We start from the raw sequence: 12,708 nt of genomic DNA, 5'->3' as shown, positions 1-12,708 counted from the left end.
GCACCAGGCTTGGTGGGGGGGGGGGTAGGACACTGCCAGCGAGTGCATAAGGGCCACCATTGCAGCTAATCTTCAAACAATGTTGCAGTAGAGAAGACAGACAAGTTTTTGTGTGCAAACATTGTTTATTTTGTTTTTCAGTTATAAAAATTTTGTTCAAAAGTTATAAGTTATTATATGTTGTCTTTTAAACAGTTGGCACACATTTTCTGAGGTAACAATATAAAATATTTAAGTGCAAACATAACACTCTGTAAAATTCCAGATAACGCAAGGGGTCTTCAACATGTGTCCCTCCAGCTGTTGTGGAACTACATGTATCAGCATGTCTTGCTATGTATTTCCACAACAGCTAGAGGGCTACATGGTGAAGACACCTGCCCTGAGGTAACAATATAAAAGAGTAAAGTGCAAACAGGGCACTCTGTAAAAAAAAACCTAATGTTTGATTTGGCAGGTATCAGGGTAGCCCCAATATTTGGATCACACTGCCGCACATTTTCTGAGGTAACAATATAAAAGGTAGCCCCAATATCTGGATCCCACTGCCCATTTTCTGAGGTAACAATATAAAATGATAAAAGTTTAAAGTGCCAACAGGGCACTATGTAAAATAAAAATAATGTTTGGATTTGTAGGTATCAGGGTTGAGGATACAGTGCAAACAGAACCTTAAAACACAAACATTGTTTTATCACCCGCTGCTCTAAGGCAGTTGTCTATATACCCGATATTCTGAGGATTGCGGGATTTGTGTTGGGGGATTTGAGGGAGGCTCATAGTTGTATGGACCATATGGGTGCTGTGGGTAGGCTGTGTCTTGCTGTTGTGCTTGTGTGGTATTCCCTATGGTACGTGCAAACGTGCCTTCAAAAAATGTCATCTGCCTATCATGCATTATCATTAACTGCGTCATAAAAGTTTGATGCATTTCCTTTTCTGACGCAAGAAATCTCTCAAGCCGTGCATCTTCCTGGGCATTGAGCTCACTATCCGCCTCACGCAGGTGATCCACGATAATGGACGCCATTGCTCTGACCGTTTGTTCTGTTTTGTTTTGTTTCTTTTTCCACTGTGGAACGTTGTAGAATGTAAAGGGGATGAAACAGAATGTAAGCAACAATATAAAAATAGCAGTGGTAGCATATACGTGTTTGTGGCCTTCTCCCACCTGCACACTAGCTATACTCTGCAACATTACCATGATTCTATTAAAAAATAGCAGTGGTAGCATATACGTGTTTGTGGCCTTCTCCCACCTGCACACTAGCTATACTCTGCAACATTACCATGCCTTTACATAGATTCTGTATAGGGACTGCTGCAACTGTATTTGTAATGGTAATACTTACTATTTGAGCGCAAAGTTGTGGTCTTGGGGGGTTGCGACGTCTCCGCCTGAGACTGTGGTACGTCCTCAATAGTGGCACTGATGGAATCATCATTGACGGTCGAGTCTTCAAAACTGCTGTCCGATATAAGCAGCGGAGATGATGGGCTGCATTGTGAGCTGGGAAGGCTGTGCTGTGTTTCGTAGTGCCTTCAATTTGTTAACGACTTGTTGCTGGGTTTTTTGGATGCCCCTTTCTGCCAGCATAAGGGATATGTTCTTGTAGGCTATAGCATCCTTAACTGTTCCAGTCACCTGCCTTCTAATTTCTTCCTCTCCCCGAATATTAAGCAGCTCTTTGATCTCTGTGTCTGACCAGGTATGGGTAGTCATAGCTGTGCTGAAGTTTCTGCTGCTGTATAGTGTCTGTTTGTTTGGAAGCTGCTGCAATAAAAATATCTGTATGTACCCAGCGTGACTTCAGAGTGTTTTGTTTGCAAGCTGCCTCAATGCCTGCATGTGCCCAGAGTAGTGTTGTTTGCAAGCTGCTGCGGTGCCTGCATGTGCCCAGCGTGTCTCCCAGGGATGACATCATCTTCCTGTGCCCCAGTAGAACCAATCAGCGTCTCAGAGCATTACTCGGGTCTGAAAACACGGGTAATGACCGTTTCCACTGCACACTTACCCGGGTCATTACCGTGTTCTACCCAGGTAGCTATCCGGGTAGGATTCCCGGGTCACTCAACCCGTGTTGACCCGTTTCCACCTACTAAAAACCCGTGTCGATGCGCGCCCCCATGCAAAAACACGGGTAAAAAAAGCTAGTAGAAAAGGGGTATCAGCTAATTCTGAATTTACATTTTGAATCATGCTTTTAAAGCTATGCAACCAGTCAGGTGCTTGTGAACTGTGTCCCTGTGGAGATAAGGAACATTGCTCACACATAAGTGACCCCGCAGAAGACGGGGTAGAGTTATAAGCAGCACACATAACCATGTCCACAGACATCCTTCACAACTGTAATACAGATCCTGGAGTGACACTGAGGAACGGAGACCAGCTCCGCACAGATCCTGGAGTGACACTGAGGAACGGAGACCAGCACACAGAACACAGCAGCACAATGTGTTAAAGTATGTGTATGACCGACCTAACAACAGTGCAGCGGCGCTACCGCTGGAGTGTTCCCCACTTCCTATGACCCCCTGGTACCAGTTGTACAGCCTGTGACAGCATGGGTGCTGGAGGAGCAGCGTGCATGCAGCCTGTCAGATCCGTAGCAGCAGGAAATGGCGCCATCCCGCCACTGGTCCCGCTCCGAGAAGATCCACCCCTTGTAATGGCTACAAGTAGATGTATCTCAAACAGTACACACAAAGCCTTGAGACAGTGAGCCCAGAGCCAGTTTGTCTGCGGTGGCACCACAGCTCTGGGCCCGTGACCGCCGTGTGTCATGCCGCCAAAACTGCAGGGGGACCCACTAACCGGGACCCCGGTGTAACACTCACCGCATCTGGTCTTCAAGGTGGCGGCTAGCTGCTGGCGTGGGTACACATACTAACGATGTGTGATCATTACCTCAGGAGCTCAGTGTCCTGTCAGCTGGGATTACGAACCATTAACCCTCTGGAGGTTGTTTCAGTCCCCCCTCTAAGTCCCACAAAGCAGGTAGTCTGTTTGCCAAGCAGAGCTACCTGAAAATAATAACCTAAATTAAATTTAAAGAAACATTTCTGGAGCTCCAGAGAAGTGCACCCGGCTCCTTGGGCACATTTTTCTACACTTAGTCTGGTAGGAGGGGCACCACTGAAGTAATCTGGAGTCTCTCTGGAGGAGCTGCGCGTCCCTGTCAGTCAGCATCTGTGTCCACTGCAGAGAGAAAATGGCGCTGGTGAGCTGCTGGATCCTCTCATAGTGAAGCCCCGCCCCTTCAATGGCACGCGGTCTTCCTGCACTTTTTTATACTGGGTGAGGTCATTTTGTGCCTAAAATGGAGTCAGCCCCCTTTTAAGTCTGTAATGCCAGTCTGGTTACTCTGTACACATATAGTGTAGTGAGACTCAGTTCGCTCCCTCAGAAACTGTGCGTCTGCACTGTGTACCGAGTCTGGAGACCCAGCCGCCCCATGTACAAGCCGTGCGTCGCCGTACCCTCATGCCGCCATAATGGCCGGCAACCAGCTAACTGGGACGCCAGCTTAGTACTCACCACTCTTCTATCTTCTGGCTCCGTTAGGGGTGGCGGCGTGCTGCGGGAATGTACACTCGCCATGGTGGGGCTTGCGAAAAGTTCCCTCAGGAGCTTGTGACCTGTCAGGGGGGAACGGGACCATTAACCCTTCAAGAGGTTGGGCCGTTCCCCCCTAAGTCCCACGAAGCAGGCAGGCTGGTGCCATGCAGTCCTGCCTGAAAACAACAAATAAAATAAATGCAGAAAACTCTTCTGGAGCTTCCAGCGACGTGACCGGCTCCTCCGGGCACATTTACTAAACAGAGTCTGGTAGGAGGGGTATAGAGGGAGGAGCCAGCCCACACTATCAAATTCTTAAAGTGCTCAAGGCTCCTAGTGGACCCGTCTATACCCCATGGTACTACATGGATTCCCAGTATCCCCAAGGGCGTAAGAGAAATTGTTCATATCTTTCAGTGTGTAGGCACCAACGATGAATGATGCGCGGTCGTGCGGTCGTTCATTGTTGGTACCGACTCGTTTATACCTGCAAGCCAATATGGACAATATCGTCCATATTAGCATGCAGGGCTATGGTGCCGAATGACATCAAGGAGTGAAGAAACTTCACTACCCCTGTCACTCCACAGCCGCCGGGTCGTCCGTTGTCCGTATCTGCAGTCGGGCAACTTGGCGGCAAATCGGCCAGTGTGTAGGGCCCATAAGTGTGTAAAGCGAGACTTGAGGTCAGCAATATCATGGAAATTAGTGCTCACTCTATTATCAATTATTTCCATAAGTTTATCTAGCCTGAAGACACTGGCTGCATCCACCTTCATTAACCCGCGAGAATGTAGCAGTTTGGTCCTGCAAGGGGGGTCCATAGTATCTCTTATGGCCTGCTCCATCGAGGAATAAGTCACTGGGCTCTAATTGTCTGCTTTAGTGAGAGTTGAAACGGTGGAGAAATCACGGCTCCCATCTGAGCGTCTGGGTCGGAGGCCATAATGGAATTGCGGCGTTTGTGTCCCCATGCTTTGTTGTGTTTTCCCGACATCTCTGGGTAGAAGAAGCTAGCAGGGTCAGAAGGTCAAATAGAACATATTTAACCTATAATATATCATTATTAAATGTGACAGCAACTGCCATACAATGATGTCTTTGCAGTCTAAGTTTGCCTTTAGAAGACTTGGATGTCATGTAGTTTGCGGAGTGAGTAGGGAGTTCTCCACAGTGAAATGAGAGTTAATATCACACAGAGACAATTAGGGACTGATTCTGAGTCACACTGAGACTGCTTTAGTGTCTGTTGCTGTAGTATAGTCTGAATGTGCAAAGACTGATGTGCCCACTTTGTTTCTTTAGCTGCACAATGGAAACTTGCACCGGCCCTACACTAGGAGAAGATTCTCTATCAGAGTATGGCCTGTAATATTAGCTATTAACAACCTGAGTTCGCAACAACTGCTGTGACACTCCCATAACACACCAATAAGATAGTGCAATTCCATGCATGTAAATAGCCACCGTGTAGTCACCACCCAGGTATGCCCAATACATTCCCGTGCATCTCAATCACAACTGCACGTGTGAATTTTTAGAAGCTTAGACGCAAGCGTAGTTGAAAAATATTGTGCATTTAAAGCCTAATTCATGTTGGATCGCAAATCGTTTTCCAACCGGAATTTTTGCGTTCACCCGGCGGGCGCATGCGCAGGGCCCATATTTCAGCTTTAGGGCTTTTATCGCTGCAACAAATAGTTCTTGTGGTATTGCTAAATAATGGGATTTTTTACTCACCGTAAAATCTCTTCCTGGAATCCATCTGGGGGACGCTGCATCATGACCTCTGGGTTATAGTGTGGGTTATGGAGGTTAGGCACAAAAAAAAATAAAAGCTGACTCCTCCCCCCTTTTAACCCTCCCACCGCCAGCAGAGCCTCAGTCTACGTTTAGTTAAGGCGCATGGAGGAAGCATACAAGAAACAACGCAAGAAAACCAAACAAGAAGAGAGGGATCGCAGTGTCCCCCAGGTGGATTCCGAGGAAGAGATTTTATGGTGAGTAAAAAAAATTGGATTTTAAATTACCTACCGGTCAATCCTTTTCTCGTAGTCCGTAGAAGATACTGGGGTCCATTTAGTACCATGGGGTATAGATGGGTCCACTAGGAGCCATAGGCACTTTAAGAATTTGATAGTGTGGGCTGGCTCCTCCCTCTATGCTCCTCCTACCAGACTCAGTCTAGGAAATTGTGGCCGAGGAGACGGACATACTTGGAGAGGATAGATAAAGGATAGTGGTGAGATTCGAACCAGCACACATAACAAGAGGAAAGCCAAGCTAACCAAACTTGAAACAGGAACAGCAACGGCTGAACCAACATTACTTAACCAAGTAACAGTGCAGGAAGAACAAAGCACTGGGCGGGGCCAAGTATCCTCTACGGCAGGGGTGGGCAAACTACGGCCCGCTGGCCGGAACAGATTCTTCCTGGCCCGCTGGCTCCCACCACTGAGCAATGACAAGCGGCTCGACCGACTGCTTGTCACTGTGCTACAATAGCTTCAAGCCGCGGCCACCGCTGAGTGTGGAGAGAACAGGTCACTCACTGTGTGCAGTCGGGTGTACTGGACGCAGTGCAGTGGACAGAAGGACCAGGTAGACGTCAGGCATTGGGGGGAGACTCGGAGTTGGGGGTGAAGCAAACGACAGCACTCAGACCCGGGAGATTTAAATGAACCTGCACTGTCTGCAGTGGGGGAGCGGCGCGCTGTCTGTGGATTGTCAATGCTACCGTAAGTCTGCCAGTGCCCAGTATGCAGGGGGTGGGAGGAAGAGCTGCTAAGTGGAGGGAGAGATAGGGAGAGAAGCTGCTAATATACTGGATGCTGTTTCTTTGTTTTCAGCAGTTTTTATTTTTATTTTATTATTCACTTATAGTGTCTCTTTACTTGAAAGAAGACTCTTTCTTTTTTAGACATTGCTATTTATTTTTGCCAGCCCCCATGTGAATATATATATATATATTTTTTTTTTCTTTTTTGCATACACGGGTGAAGGGGGAAGGGGGGTTCTGGAGTTGCAGCCGAAAAATGCCACTATATAAATAAAAAGGGGCATATTTTGAGTGTGGAGACCTCGAATAATCACTGGAAAGTGTTAAGTGGCCCCCTGGCTGAAATAATTCCCCACCCCTGCTCTACGGACTACGAGAAAAGGATTTACTGGTAGGTAATTAAAATCCTATTTTCTCTTACGTCCTGGAGGATACTGGGGCCCATTTAGTACCATGAGGATGTACCAAAGCTCCCAAACCGGGTGGGAGAGTGCTGAGGTTCCTGCAGTACTGAATGACAAAACTGAAGGTTCTCAGAGGCCAAAGTATCGAACTTGTAGAACTTAGCAAACCTGTTCGAACCTGACCAAGTAGCTGCTCGGTAGAGCTGTAAAGCCTAGACACCCCGGGCTGCCGCCCAGGAAGAACCCATCGACCTAGTAGAGTGGGCCTGTGTAGATTTTGGACATGGCAAACTTGCCGTGGAATAAGCATGCTGGATAGTAAGTTTGATCCAGCATGTAATAGTCTGCTTTGAAGGAGGACACCCAATCTAATTGGGATCATAAAGAACAAACAGTGAGTCCGTCTTTCTGTGACACGCTGTTCTTTTAACATAATGTACACCTTCAAACCCCTCACAACATCCAAAAACTTTAAAGTAGCAGAGGTGTCGGTGACAACAGGAACCACAATAAGCTGGTTGATGTGAAACGCAGACACCACCTTAGGAAGAAATTGCTGACGAGTTCTGAGTGCAGCTCTGTCTACATGGAAAATTAAATAGGGACTTTTGTGAGACAAAGCCCCCAGCTCCGACACACGTCTTGCTGAAGCTAAGGCCAACAGTGTGACAGTCTTCCGCGTAAGATATTTTACATCCACCTCCTGTAACGGCTCAAACCAGTCCAATTAGAGGAAATGCAGCACCACATCGAGATCCCAAGGTGCCATGGGAGGCACAAAGGGAGGTTGGATGTGCAGAACACCTTTCAAGAACGTCTGGACCTCAGGGAGAGAAGCCAATTGTTTCTGAAAGAAAATGGACAAGGCTGAAATCTGGACTTTTACAGAGCCCAGACGTAGGCCCACATCCACTCCTGCTTGTAGAAAAAGCAGGAAACATCCCAGATGGAATTCCACCGCATAAAATTTTCTGCTCTCACACCAAAAGACGTATTTCTTCCAAATACGATGGTAATGCTTAGACGTTACCACTTTCCTGGCTTGGATCATAGTCGGTATAACCTTGTTAGGGATCCTTTTCCTGGCTAGATTCAGCCGTTCAACTTTCATGCCGTCAAACGTAGCCGCGGTAAGTCCTGACAGACGAACAGGCCCTGTTGCAGAAGATCCTCGCGAAGAGTAAGAGGCCACGGATCTTCGAGGAGCATCTCCAGAAGGTCCGTGTACCAGGCTCTCCTTGGCCAGTCTGGAGCAATTAGAATTGCTTGAACCTTTTCCCTTTTTATTCTCTTTAGAATTCTTTGGATCGGAGGAAGTGGAGGAAACACGTATACCCTCTGATAGACCCATGGAGTTGTCAGGGCGTCTACCGCCACCACCTGTGGGTCTCTCGACCTGGAACAATGCCGCTTGATCATCCTGTTGAGACGAGAGGCCATCATGTCGTTCTGTGGATATCCACATCGACTTGTCAAGCATCTGAACACCTCTGGATAAAAGGCCCCACTCCTCCGGATGCAGGTCTTGTCTGCTGAGCAAATCTGCTTCCCAGTTGTCCACTCCCGGAATGAAGACCGCTGAGAACGCAACAGCGTTTCTCTCTGCCCAGAGGAGAATTCTTGACACCTCTGACATTGCTGCTCTGCTTTTCGTTCCGCCCTGTCGGTTTATGTACGTTACTACCGTCACATTGTCCAACTGGACCTGAATGGCCCGATCTTGAAGAAGATGTGAGGCCTGCAGAAGGGCGTTGTATATGGCCCCGAGTTCCAGAATGTTGATTGGTAGGATGACTTTATGACTGGACCATCTTCTTTGAAACTGCACCCCCTGGGTGACTGCTCCTCAATCTCTGAGGCTTGCGTCTGTGGTTAACAGAATCCAATTTTGAATTCCGAACCTCGACGAGGTGAGAAGTCTGTAGCCACCACAGAAGGGAGATCCTGGCTCTTGGCGACAGACGGATCCTCTGGTGCATGTGAAGATGCGATCCTGACCATTTGTCCAACAGATTGAGCTGGAAGGGTCTTGCATGAAACCTTCCGTATTGAAGAGCTTCGTAAGAGGCCACCATTTTCCCCAGAAGGCGAATGCATAGATGCACCGATATCTGGGTTGGTCCAGTATCATTCCCAGGAATGAGAGCCTCAGTGTTGGCTCTAGGTGAGATATCGGAAGGTTCAGAATCTACCCATGATTCTGGAGAAGTTTGGTTGAGAGAGCAATGCTGTCCTGGCAACCTTTCACTTGACGGTGCTTTTATCAGGAGATCGTCCAGGTACGGAATTATGTTCACTCCCTGTTTGCGGAGTAAAATCATCATCTCTGCCATCACCTTGGTGAACACCCTCTGTGCCATGGAGAGACCAAATGGCAGGGCCTGGAACTGGTAGTGGCAGTCCTGCAGTGCAAATCATAGGTAAGCCTGATGAGGCAGCCAGATTGGAAAGTGAAGGTGCGCATCCTTGATATCCAGAGACACTAGGAATTACCCCTCCACCAGACCTGAGATCACCGCTCTCAGAGACACCATCAAGAATTTGAACACTCGTAAGTACGAGTTCAACGACCTGAGGTTCAAAATTGGTCTTACTGAAATGTCCGGTTTCGGTACTACAAATTATTTGGAATAGTACCACTTGTTTAGCTGATGAGGTGGAACTGGAGCAATTGCGTGAGTTTGTACCAGTTTTTGGATGGCATGTTGTAAAGTTATACTTGCCTCTTGTGAAACTGGCAAGCCTGATTTGAAGAATCTGTGAGGTAGGAGCTCTTGGAACTCCAGTCTGTAGCCCTGGGAAATAAGATCTATGACCCAGGGATCCTGGCACGAATTTGACCAGATCCGACTGAAGAATTGTAGGCGTGCTCCCACCTGACAGCCTTCCAGGCATTGCGGTCCACCGTCATGCTGAAGTCTTTGAGGAAGCAGAGCCTGAGCTCTGTTCCTGTGCACCTGCTGTTGCTGGTTTGCGTGGTTTACCTCTTGCGCCGCTGGAGGACGTAGAAGCACCTCTGGATTTGCCCTTGAACTTGGCCATCTGAAAGGACTGTAACTTAGAAGCTGAATAAGTCTTCTTGTTTTGGGGGGGCTGCGGAAGGAAGATACGTGGACTTACCCGCAGTAGCTGTGGAGATCCATTTGTCTAATTCATCTCAGAACAAGGCCTCTCCTGTGAATGGTAGGCCTTCCATGCCTTTCCGCGTTAGCAGTCCACTGGCGTAGCCACAAGCCCCTGCGTGACGACACTGCCATAGCAGTGGTGCATGCGTTAAGCGCTCCTATTTCCTTTATGGCTTCCACCATAAAGTTTGCAGAGACCTGTATATGCTGCAGGAGTAAGACAACATCCCCCCTAGATAAGGAATCTAACCCCTCAATTAGGTTACCTGAACATTTCGCAATGGCTTTAGTGATCCACGCACATGCAATAGTGGGTCTCTGGGCCACCCCAGCAGCTGTGTACAATGATTTTAGTGTAGTCTCAATTTTACGATCAGCCGTATCTTCAGGGAGTCTGCACCAGGAACAGGAAATGCAATTTTACGTGACAGCCAAGAGACTGATGCGTCCACTATCGGTGGATTTTCCCATTTTTTCCTATCCTCCATAGGAAAAGGAAACAATGAGATCAACCTTCCCCCCCCCCCACCCCTCTAAGTCCACCTCTCCCTCCTCCATGTCTAACCTGTCAGCGTCAGTCAGACTGTAGGATATGGGCCAGAGATCGCTTTTGCAGACAAATGGGAGGGAACTGAGACGCTGTATTGGGTACTGAGTCTCTGTTCATAAACTCATCCACAGTCTGTTTTAAGTATTGCGTCTCTTTCTCATTGCGGGACAATTTTGTAGAAAGAGTGGAGATCATTCCCTTAAGAGAATTAACCCATTCCGGTTCAGCCACGCTAGCCTGTGAACCCTGAGTACTTAGTAGTGAGCACTCTGGTGAAGAGGAACACTCTGCGGTACAAGACACACACTCTCTGCCTGACAATGTAATGTGACAGCACACACACACACACACACACACACACACACACACACACACACACAGGAAAGGTTAAGCACAATTAACCCACAAAGAGCCCTTCAGGGAGACAGAGTTGTTTGGAGCCAGCCCCCACCGCGCCCTTACTGCTAATGCCAAGGTTAGCCGGGTCGCAGACTAAGTACCCTGATAGGGGACTTAGCACACCAATAATTGCCCCCCCTCGCTATGACCCCCTGGTACCGCTGAGGTAATCTGGAGTCACACTGGAGGAGCTGCGTGTCCCTGTTAGTCAGCGTCTGTGTCCACTGCAGAGGGAAAATAGCGCTGGTGAGCTGCTGGATCCTCTCATAGTGAAGCCCCGCTACTTCAATGCCCGTGGTCTTCCCGCTTTTTTTATACTGGCTGAGGAATCTGGTGCTTAAAATGGAGAGAACCGGTTTAAGGCTGTTGTGACAGTCTGCGTACTGTGTACAGTGTACGGGGACGCAGTTGTGTACTGTGTCAGAGACGCATTCTGCCCCGTGTAGAAGCCGTGAGTCTCCGTACCCTCATGCCGCCATAATGGTCGGCGCCCCGCTAGCCGGGGAACCGGCTCAGTACTCACCACTCCTTATTCTTCTGGCTGTTAGGGGTGGCGGCATGCTGCGGGACTGTACGCTCGCCGTGGTAGGGCTTGCGAATAGATCCCTCAGGAGCTCAGTGTCCTGTCAGCGGGGAACGGGACCATTAACCCTTCAAGAGGTTGGGCCGTCCCCCCCCCCCCCCCCCCCAAGTCCCACAAAGCAGGCAGGTTGGTGCCAACTAGTCCTGCCTGAAAACAACAAACAGAAAATAAATGCAGAAAACGCTTCAGGAGCTTCCTTCAGCGTGACCGGCTCCTCCGGGCACATATTCTAAACTGAGTCTGGTAGGAGGGGCATAGAGGGAGGAGCCAGCCCACACTATCAAATTCTTAAAGTGCCCATGGCTCCTAGTGGACCCGTCTATACCCCATGGTACTAAATGGACCACAGTATCCTCTAGGATAGGGGTGGGCAATGTGCGGCCCGTGGGCCGAACCGATCCTGCCTGGCCCCGCTGTCCCACACCAGTGTGCAATGACAAAAGCAGCCCGACTGGCTGAGCCGCTCGTCATTTTGCTACATAGCTCCCAGATGCGGCGCCGCAGAGGAAATCCCGGTTACGTCACTGGGTCTGCTGACTGGGATTTCCCCTGTGACGTCAAGCGCTGGGTGGCACGGGGGGCGGGGCCACGGCAGGAGCGGGCAGCAGCAGCGACTCCGTGCGGCACAGCGGGCAGCGGGGATCTGGCAGCAGGCAGCGGATCTGCCACTGTGAAAAAAGGTAAAGGGATCTGTGCTTAACCTTAAAAGCTGCTATATAGGTTCTCGGGAGGGGGGGTTACGAGGGGAGGGACTGCTATATGGGTTTAGGGGAGGATAGAGACTGCTATATGGGTCCAGCAGGGAGGGGGGTAGAGACTGCTATATGGGTCCAGGGGAGGGGGGAGCTGGTAACTGTGCCCAGGGAGAGACAGGAGCTGTGAATACCAGCATTACACAGGATTCTGTTTGTTTTCAGCACAGTTTTTTTAATTTATTTATTTTTATTACTGTGTTTTTTTAGACATTTTGTATTTTGCCTGTAAAAAACTACCGTCACAATGTATATTGTGGTGTATATATATAGTATACACACACACACTTGTTTTTATAGTTATATACATAACTATGGGCCTAATTCAGACCTGATTGCTAGCAGGCGATTTTTGCACTGCTGCGATCAGGTAGACGCCGCCTACAGGGGGAGGGGGTATTCGCTGTGCAGTGGTGTGACTGCATCTGCAGAGAGCTGCACAAACAAAAGTTTGTACAGTCTCTGCACAGCCCAGGACTTAAGGTGGGTACACACTATTAGATATATCTGCAGATCAATTGATCTGCAGATATATCTATGTACGGATCGGGCAGTGT

At 48.7% G+C, this 12,708-nt stretch overlaps 1 protein-coding gene across 1 annotated transcript in view; it reads right to left on the bottom strand.

Moving 5' to 3' along the window:
• Positions 1 to 200: 200 nt before the first annotated feature.
• Positions 201 to 12,708, bottom strand: part of CCDC150 (coiled-coil domain containing 150) — a 389,117-nt gene continuing 376,609 nt past the window's right edge. The window contains exon 24 of the mRNA XM_063916595.1: positions 201 to 1,072. The gene's annotated coding sequence lies outside the window, so the exon portion shown is untranslated. The remainder of the gene's footprint in view (positions 1,073 to 12,708) is intronic.

This window comes from Pseudophryne corroboree, chromosome 4 (genome assembly GCF_028390025.1).
Source record: "Pseudophryne corroboree isolate aPseCor3 chromosome 4, aPseCor3.hap2, whole genome shotgun sequence".
Classification (NCBI taxonomy): Eukaryota; Metazoa; Chordata; class Amphibia; order Anura; family Myobatrachidae; genus Pseudophryne; species Pseudophryne corroboree.
The sequence above is the reverse complement of the archived record's forward strand: the minus strand, read 5'-3'. Positions and strand labels throughout refer to the sequence as shown.